This window comes from Rhinatrema bivittatum, chromosome 15, assembly GCF_901001135.1.
Source record: "Rhinatrema bivittatum chromosome 15, aRhiBiv1.1, whole genome shotgun sequence".
Lineage (NCBI taxonomy): Eukaryota > Metazoa > Chordata > Amphibia > Gymnophiona > Rhinatrematidae > Rhinatrema > Rhinatrema bivittatum.
The window spans coordinates 14,472,876-14,483,182 of NC_042629.1; positions in this window are offsets into that span (position 1 = coordinate 14,472,876).

The following is a 10,307-nucleotide window of genomic DNA, read 5'->3' on the forward strand; positions in this document are numbered from 1 at the left end:
GGTATTTCCTCTGCTGCCAAGGTTGCAGAGTCTGCACATAAAGCTGGCTGCTCCTTAAACATTAATACCCCTCTAAAAGCATGCAATCAACAGTTGGGGAGCAGATTGCTTGCTCTCAGCTTCTTTTGAACAAATACTGGAATTGGACAAGCCATTATCTTAACTGGAGAGAAAACACATTTTTGAGAAACTAATGATACCATAAAAATATTAGTGGGTTTTTTTTTATATAGAAACCTTCATAGTTGAGGGTGATGGAAAATTTACTGGCAGTAAAACATTCAGCTTTAACTGGATGGAAGACATAATGTTTTATGATCTGTCATTGTTGCACCTTATCATGGGGGAGGGGGTGAGGAAGGAAGAGAGGGGAGATTTTATAAACCAGGGGACATAGCTATAGTAAAAGGAATGCACCTTTTATTCCAAAAAGCATAAAAGTGTAAGAAATAAAGTCTAGTAGGACATAAACAAAGGTGACTAAACCACAGGGCCAGTGATAGAAGAATCTTTACAATCAGGCAGATAAACTTTTTATAGTCAGTTTGAACATGTCCTGAGGCTGAAACATGCCTATAATTTGGTTGGTCACATTCTATCAAAGATGATGGCGTGCAAAGGAGGAGGACAATAAAAACTGTCCCAGATAAGGAGTGATACCTTACAAGCAGTCACTCTCTACTGCTAGTTACTGTCCTGGATAAGGAGTGATATCTTACAGTCACTCTCTACTGCTAGTTTCTGTCCTGGATAAGGAGTGATATCTTATAGTCACTATCTACTGCTTATTACTGTCCTGGATAAGGAGTGATATCTTACAGTCACTCTCTACTGCTAGTAACTGTCCTGGATATCTTACAAGCAGTCACTCTCTACAGCTGGTAACTGTCCTGGATAAGGAATGATACCTTACAAACAGTCACTCTCTTCTGCTAGTTACTGTTCTGGATAAGGAGTGATATCTTACACTCTCTACTGCTAGTAACTGTCCTGGATAAGGAGTGATATCTTACAGTCACTCTCTACTGCTAGTTACTGTCCTGGATAAGGAGTGATATCTTACAGTCACTCTCTACTGCTAGTTACTGTCCTGGATAAGGAGTGATATCTTACAGTCACTCTCTACTGCTAGTTTCTGTCCTGGATAAGGAGTGATATCTTATAGTCACTATCTACTGCTTATTACTGTCCTGGATAAGGAGTGATATCTTACAGTCACTCTCTACTGCTAGTAACTGTCCTGGATATCTTACAAGCAGTCACTCTCTACAGCTGGTAACTGTCCTGGATAAGGAATGATACCTTACAAACAGTCACTCTCTTCTGCTAGTTACTGTTCTGGATAAGGAGTGATATCTTACACTCTCTACTGCTAGTAACTGTCCTGGATAAGGAGTGATATCTTATAGTCACTATCTACTGCTTATTACTGTCCTGGATAAGGAGTGATATCTTACAGTCACTCTCTACTGCTAGTAACTGTCCTGGATATCTTACAAGCAGTCACTCTCTACAGCTGGTAACTGTCCTGGATAAGGAATGATACCTTACAAACAGTCACTCTCTTCTGCTAGTTACTGTCCTGGATAAGAAGTGATATCTTACACTTTCTACTGCTAGTAACTGTCCTGGATAAGGAGTGATATCTTACAAGCCGTCACTCTCTACAGCTGGTAACTGTCCTAGATAAGGAGTGATACCTTACAGTCACTGTCTACAGCTGGTAACTGTGTGTTACGGCTATAGCTGCTGTGCAATGCCTCATCACCAGGGGTCCTTCAAAAGCAGGCTCTCCTGACTGGCCCAGTCCATCTTCCTTGTTTTCTCTATGTTCTGGACTTCCCCTTATAACCCTGCCTGGCAGTTCCCTTGGTGCTTCGGCATCAAGTTCTCTTGGGCTTCCTGCCCTAGCCTTGCTGTGCGTGTGGCCTTCGGGCCTTCTGCCCTGACTTGCCTTGCTGTGCGTGTGGCCTTCGGGCCTTCTGCCCTGCCTTGTCTTGCTGTGCGTGTGGCCTTGGGCCTTCTGTCTTGCCTTGCCTTGCCTTGTGTGTGGCCTTCGGGCCTTCTGTCTTGCCTTGCCTTGCTGTGCGTGTGGCCTTTGGGCCTTCTGCCCTGCCCTGTCTTGCCTTGCTGTGCATGTGGCCTTCGGGCCTTCTGCCCTGCCCTGCCTTGCCTTGCTGTGCGTGTGGCCTTCGGGCCTTCTGCCCTGCCCTGCCCTGCCTTGCCTTGCTGTGCGTGTGGCCTTCGGGCCTTCTGCCCTGTCCTGCCCTGCCTTGCCTTGCTGTGCGTGTGGCCTTCGGGCCTTCTGCCCTGCCCTGCCTTGCCTTGCTGTGCGTGTGGCCTTCGGGCCTTCTGCCCTGCCCTGCCTTGCCTTGCTGTGCGTGTGGCCTTCGGGCCTTCTGCCCTGCCCTGCCTTGCCTTGCTATGTGTGTGGCCTTCGGGCCTTCTGCCCTGTCCTGCCCTGCCTTGCCTTGCTGTGCATGTGGCCTTCGGGCCTTCTGCCCTGCCCTGCCTTGCCTTGCTGTGCGTGTGGCCTTCGGGCCTTCTGCCCTGCCCTGCCCTGCCTTGCCTTGCTGTGCATGTGGCCTTCGGGCCTTCTGCCCTGCCCTGCCCTGCCTTGCCTTGCTGTGCGTGTGGCCTTCGGGCCTTCTGCCCTGCCCTGTCTTGCCTTGCTGTGCGTGTGGCCTTCGGGCCTTCTGCCCTGTCCTGCCCTGTCTTGCCTTGCTGTGCGTGTGGCCTTCGGGCCTTCTGCCCTGTCCTGCCTTGCCTTGCTGTGCGTGTGGCCTTCGGGCCTTCTGCCCTGTCCTGCCCTGCCTTGCCTTGCTGTGCATGTGGCCTTCGGGCCTTCTGCCCTGCCCTGCCTTGCCTTGCTGTGCATGTGGCCTTCGGGCCTTCTGCCCTGCCCTGCCTTGCCTTGCTGTGCGTGTGGCCTTCGGGCCCTCTTCCCTGCTGTGTGTGTGTGTGGCCTTCGGGCTCTCTGCCTTGCTACTAGGTGCCTTGACCCTGCCTGGACTGTGACACTGTTTGCCTGCCACCTGCCCTGACCCAGCCTGGACTTCGACACTGTTTGCCTGCCGCCTGCCCTGACCCAGCCTGGACTTCGACACTGTTTGCCTGCCGCCTGCCCTGACCCAGCCTGGACTTCGACACTGTTTACCTGCCGCCTGCCCTGGCCCAGCCTGGACTTCGACACTGTTTACCTGCCGCCTGCCCTGGCCCAGCCTGGACTTTGACACTGTTCGCCTGCTGCCTGCCTAGACCCAGCCTGGACTTGGACTTTGTCCCAGCAAGTACTCTGCTCCATTTACCAGCCATCACCCAGCTCCATATTCTCCTGCCGCAATACTTCTCTCCCAGCGATCATCAGAGACCTTCCAGTTACCCCTGTCTCTCTCCACCTGGAGCCACCCTTCTGGGTGGTGTTCACACCAGACCATTGCTCAAGTGTAACACTGTGCTGGTAAGGAGTGATATCTTACTCTCCATAGCTGGTAACTGTCCTGGATAAGGAGTGATATCTTCCAGGTAGTTGTGCTTTGCAGCTGATAACTGTCCTGGTTAAGGAGTGATATCTTACAGTCACTCTCTACTGCTAGTAACTGTCCTGGATAAGGAGTGATATCTCACAAGCAGTCACTCTCTACAGCTGGTAAGTGTCCTGGAAAAGGAGTGCTATATTACTCTCCATAGCTGGTAACCGTCCTGGATAAGGAGTGACATCCTCCAGGTGGTTGTGCTGTGCAGCTGATAACTGTCCTGGATAAGGAGTGATATCTTACTCTCCATAGCTGGTAAGTGTCCTGGATAAGGAGTGCTATATTATTCTCCATAGCTGGTAACCGTCCTGGATAAGGAGTGATATCTTCCGGGTGGTTGTGCTGTGCAGCTGACAGCTGGGATACACTCTGGGCAGTGTGGACAGGGAATACTGGAGAGCCTAGATGGGACAATTGGTCTTTCTCTGCTGTCATCTACTATGTTACTTTATTGCAGTCAGTCTTTCTTGGTAGAAAAATACTCTAGTATTTTCATATAATACTAATTATTTGCGGTACTAATGTTAAAAGCGTAATTTGTAATAGCCTGCATAAGAAAGTCAGCAAATGTGTGCCTAACATAATCTTTTACTTTTTTTTTTTATATTCCAGTTTTTGGCACTTCAGAGTAGATTACATTTAGGTACTTCCCTCTCCCCAGAGAGCTTACAATCTAATTTTGTACCTGAGCCAACAGGAAGTAAAGTGACTTGCCCGAGGTCACAAGAACTTGAACGCTGGTTTGTAGCCCATTGCTCTAACCACCAGGCTACTCCTCCACTCCAGTTTGCAATGTGAACTTGTGCCCATAGGATTGCTTGGAAAATAACCCTACATGGCCTTCAAATTCGAATTTTTCCTGACATCAGTCGAGTCACTCACGAAAGGCGGAGGGGGTTCCTTGCTTTGAGAAAAGAGACATTGGATTTCGGAGCTACTTTCCAGTTACACTATCCTTGTAAATGTAAAGTTTCGCTCTGATTTCTTTGTTTTTCTTTTTTTCCACCTGAACAGCTTAAATCCTTTCTGAACGCTAGGGAACTCTTGGCTTCGTCCCCCCTCCTTTCAGCATCTTGATGATGCTGGGTTTATTCGGGCGTGTAATGCCTTTACTCTGGCTTTTTCTTTTTCTCCCTTATTCTCTCTGCCCCTTCCTGGTATATTGTTTTCTTAGTAAAGTTTAAGATATTTGTTTTCTTCAATAATGGTTTTTGGGTTTTTTTTATTATTATTTCTTTATCTGTCCTGTTGTTTCTTTACAAAGTTGTAATGCTTTGTTAATAAAATGTTATAAATAAAGTTAAAAAAAAAATAACCCCACCCAAACTACCCCACACAGTTACAGATGCTAATTTGTGTGCAGGAAATGTTACAGAACATTTATGTACATATTTTTAAAATCCCAAAGAATTGTGCTTAAGCTGCCTGTGCTCAGGACATGTGTGAGTGAGTTATCAGCACATCGGGCAGGCCATTCCCCTAAGTAAAGCATCCTTTACCCATGCCTTTGAAAATTCACCTCCATATGTTCAATTAGTTGCTAATTACATTCCCCATATTGAATGGTTTTGCTCCTCATACGAACCTCCACACTTATTCTTATTGCATAATAAGATACGTTACTGCCTGCCATCTAATCCTGTGATAGCCAGGGGGGTTTATAGTGGGGACACAATGAGGCCTACCTTACCAAAAACCCCGGGCTATACTGAGCGCTAGTACAAGCTTTCAAGGAAGGCAGGAACTAGAGCGCACACCATAGTGATATCCAGACCACTATATTAGGCTCTGCTTTCATTAGAAGTGCAGTGGCGTTACTTACTTGGGGCAAGAATGTTTTTCTGACTGCTTTGTTCTTTGCTGCCATCTCAATGCATTATAAAGCAGCAGTACAAATACGTTTAATATTATTGTTATTTCACTGAGCCTCATTTTTTTTTCTCTTTGATGACAGAAATAGAAACAAATATGTATTCCGCGAACCAGAATTCTGGTGTTCGTATTGTTTTTGGATAATTTCTGTGTTGGCCCAGTTCTAAAGCACCTTAACCCCCAAAGAATGTAAAGTGAGCCTGGTATCACCCGTTTTCTACGAAACAAAATCTGTCTCTGTAATGCCTTCTTTCCTCTGACTGCCCTTTTGTGTGTGTACTGGAGAGAGAGCAGGCTTGTAAATGAATTGTGGGGTGCATGCTCGTGCATAAAAGATCCGTTGCAGTGGTGACTCAGGAGTCCATGCACTCCAGCGAGTTGATGCAGTGTGGGGGGGAGGTATATTACACAGCTTTCAGGAGAGTGAAAGATTCCTTCAAGCTTTATGAAACTGATAAAATGCAGCTTGGCATGTTGTTAGCTGACAGGTCATAGAGCCTCAAAACTTAAGAACACAAAAATTGCCAAACCTGATGGTCAAAGCTGAGGCCTAGCAAGCACAGCAGCAAGCAGAGGGTGCATAGAGGACGGACGCGTATCACGAGCAGGACATATGCAGGGGGCTCCAGCTCTTGCTCTGCTCTCCTAGTTTTGAGGATTTACAAAACAAATCCATTTACAGTCTCCATCTGTATGACTTGTAATATTATTAATATAATCAGAGAAACAAAATAAAAATAGCTGTTTTTACATCTCCTCTTTACCTGATTTCCCTAAATGTCTGTTTCTCTTTTATTTTTTCTGTAATTGTTTGCTGTTTTGTTCTATTTGCTGTGTATTACTCTTATGCCCTCCCATGCTGTGGGTCCATGCCCAGAGGTGTCCTAGGTAAAAGCGTTACCCTACAACAGTGGTATCGAGGGCCGCAGACAGGTCAGGCTTTCAGCATATCCCAACTGAATATGCATGAGATAGATCTACATGCACACTGCCCCAATTGTATGCAGAGCTATCTGATGCATATTCATTAGGGATATCCTGAACACCTGACCTGTCGGCGGCCCTCGCAGACTAAAAGTGAATACCACTGTCTTAGGGCTCCTCCACTCATCTTTCTGAAATGTCACTCAGACAATTCAATTTGCATATGTCTGCATAATATAGATCATGACAGGTGATCTCTGCCTTCTGCTTGATGAGCTACTTTGATTTACTGTGCAAGGGATAATTCTCAAGAATAACTTCTATAATTAGGTATAAAGAAATGAGGCTATCCATTCAAAAAGAAAGTAACATTTCCTAGCGTGTGGACAGATGGACTCAGGAGCAGTGGGTTATGCATCTCTGCCAGCAGATGGAGATGGAGCAAGCTGACGTCACAGTACATATAGCCCTGCAGCGATATCAGCCCGCCAGTATTCTCTGTCTCCAGCAGATGGTGGACGTGCATCTCCCTATGGGATTTGCTTCATATTTTAGAAGGAGAATTTAAGAAAAAAGAAAAAAAGAAGGGCTGAGCTCAGGTAAGTTTAAAAAAAAAAGTCAGAGACAGTGTATAGGGGTTTTGTAGGACTTCCTCCCGTCTCCATGCTTGACGCGTCGTTCCAACATTCGTTCCCGCTCTCGTGGGGGTTAAGGGAACGGGCAGCATGGTGGGTTGAGCAGCCTTGGTGGGCTAGGCCCTACTGTTAGGCTTTTTCCTGCTTGCTGCCATGGCGGCATTTTCACACACTTCTGTGTGTGTTCGACTGCCTTCTTCAGGAACATCAGTGTGCACAGTGCATCCAGCATTGCATACAAATTGTGCATTCGGTTTGCATGCACTTCCTGTGCGCACATTTTTTAAGCATATCGGTGGTACGCCTAGATTTTTGCACATTGTTTGTGTGTTTGTATTTTGTGGTGTTTCTCTTGGGGGCCTAATTTTTGTGCGCACTGAAGGGTCAATTTTAAAACCTCGGAGCACACAAATACTGGTAGATATGCGCATGGCCCGACCGTGCGCGCGCAGAGTACATTTTCAAAGCAGCCCAGCCACATGCATATCTCCCGGTACGTGCGGAAGAGCCGGGTTTCAGAAAAGGGACAGGCCGGGGTGGAGTCTGGGCAGGGGCGGGTGGGGGCTGGCCAGCACGCAGAACTTACTGCTGCTTGTGAGAGCAGGTAAGTTCTAAAATAAAAAAATCTAGGTTAGTTTGAGGGGTTTAGGGGTTGGAGTGGAGAGGGGAAAAGGAAGGAAGGTTAGCTAGGGTGTTAGGGAAGTTCCTTCCCACTCCTCTCCATTTTTGGAGTGTACTAGGAGGGAACTGGGAAAAGGCCTACTCGCGTCGGAACATGTTTGTTAAAAAATGCCCCCTTTGTGTGCGTGAGTTGCCACCCACCCACACATGCGTGTGCCAATATAAAATCGGGTGCATATATGTGTGCAGGTATGAAGCCTCTTGTTTTTTTCCCTATTATGGAAGCCATTCAAGAATTGATTGATCTTGAATGGGACGCTCTGGAGGCAAATTTCAAAGGGGCTTGGACATTGGAAGGCCTGTACTCCCTGGATCCAGCGGTGAGAGAGCGTTTGCATTTTCCAAAAGTGAATGTGCTGGTCTGTGCGATCTCTAAGTGGACGACTATTCCCGTAGAGGGAGGAGTGGCCTTGAAGGATGTGCATGATAAGAGAATTGAGGCTATTCTTAAACAAGCATTTGAAGCAGTGGCGATGACACTGTAGATAGCTTCCTGCTGTGCCCTGGTGGCTTGCTCTTGTTTGCTTCTCTCAGGAGGTTGGTGATTCTAAGATGAACTCCAGAGCAGTTATGGAACCTGCCGCCACCTTTTTAGCAGATGTAAGCTGCAATTTGGTCTGTACTTCAGCTATGGGAGTGGCTTCAGTAATAGTGGCTAGATGTCAATTCTGGCTGCATAATTGGTCGCCCAATGCAACGTCCAAAGCTAATCAAAGTTGCCCTTTAAAAGTTCCCTCTTGTTTGAGAGAGAGTTGGAGAAACTGGCCAAGAATTGTGGCAAATTCCAGGTTCCTTGGTTGCCAGAGGATAAGAAGCAGTTGCAGTGCCCCTTTGTTATGAGGGGGTCGTCTTAGGGGTTCCAAGAGGTTTCATCCCTACAGAGAGTCGATCTTTCAGAGGACTCGGCCTTTCGGCAGATCTTTCATTTCAGACAATCCAAGAGAGGCACGGGCTCGGGTAGCAGATCCTCCCGAGCCTCACAATGAAGGTTTGCTGACTCACCCCCAGATACAAGAGAGAGGCGGCATCTCTTTCTTATCAGAGTTGGGTCAAAATCACATCAGATCAGTGGGTCCTGGAAGGGATTTGAAAAGGATATATGTTAGAATTTCACAGTGTTCCTTGGGATGTGTTCAAGGTGTGTCCTTGCTACTCCCTGCAGAAGAATCATACAGTGGAACCTACCCTGTCAAGGCTTCTCAGTCTGAGGGCTGTGGTTTCATTGCCTATGTCACAGGAATGTATGGGGTGATACTCCATTTATTTTGTTGTGCCCAAGAAGGAGGGTTCCTTTTGTCCCATCCTGGATCTCAAAGGAATCAATTGTCATTTGTGAGTAACTCATTTTTGTATGGTAACTTTGCACTCAGTGATAATGGCCATGCAGTCAGGGGAATATCTGACCTCTCTGGATCTGTCCAAGGTCTACCTCCATGTTCCCATCTGGTTGGAGCACCAACATTTTCTGCATTTCGTGGTGCTGGGGCACCATTATCAGTTTCAGGCAATGCCTTTTGGTCTAGCCACCACTCCCAGAATTTTTTCCAAGATTATGGTGGTTGAGAATAGATAGGATCCTAGTACCCCTGAATTCGGATGACTGGCTGATTCAAGCCAAGTCTCTGGAAGAGAGCTGTCTGGTGACTCACAAGGTGATCACTTTGTTTATTTTTAATTTATATTCCACTTTTCATAGTGATTCAAAGCAGATCTTATAATCTACGTTTGTACCTGAGACAATGGAGGGTAAAGTGACTTGCCCAAGGTCACAAGGAGCAAGAGCAGGACTCAAACCCTGGTCACCTGGTTTGTAGCCCACTGCTCTAATCACTAGGCTACTCTCTACTTTGTTGCAGGAGCTGGGTTGGGTAGTGAACCTAGCAAGAGCAGTCTTCAGCCTTCTCAGTCGTTGACCTGGGTGTTCATTTCAACATGAGGCAGGCAAGGTTTTCCTGCCAGAAGCTCGGATTCAAAAGTTGATGTTGCAGGTGCGTCTTTTGGTGAACACTATATACCTGACAGTGTAGTCCTATCTTCAGGTACTCGGTTTGATGGTGGCAACCCTGGAAGTGGTGCCATGGACAAGGGAGCATATGCATCCTCTTCAGTGCTCCCTGCTCTCTCGTTGGAACCCTCAGTCATTGGACTATTCGGTTCGGCTCCACTTGCCGATGGAAATCTGATCTCACCTGAAGTGGTGGTTGCAGGAGGTTCATCTATGAAAGGGAGTTTCCCTGTCATCACTGGTCTGATTGATACTCACAACAGATGTGAGTCTCTGGGGTTGGGGAGAGCACTGTCAGAAACTAATGGCGCAAGGGCACGAACACAGAAAAGTCTCTCTGAAACATTAATCGCCTGGAAGCTAAGGTGGTTCAGTTGGTGTGCTTGCAGTTCAGCGACTGACTGCAAGGTCAAGCATTTCGAATAATGTTGGACTACGCAATGACAGTGGCTTACATCAATTGGCATGGAGGAACTAAGAGCCAGCAAGAGTCGCTGGAAATAGACCAGCTTATGGAATGGGTGGAAATGCATCTCCAGGTGATCTCAGCCTCTCAAATTGCAGGAAATGGTAACATAAGAGCAGACTTTCTCAGCTGGAAGAGTCTGGACTAGGAAGAATGGGTGTTGTCGGACGAGGCATTTCAGCTAATAG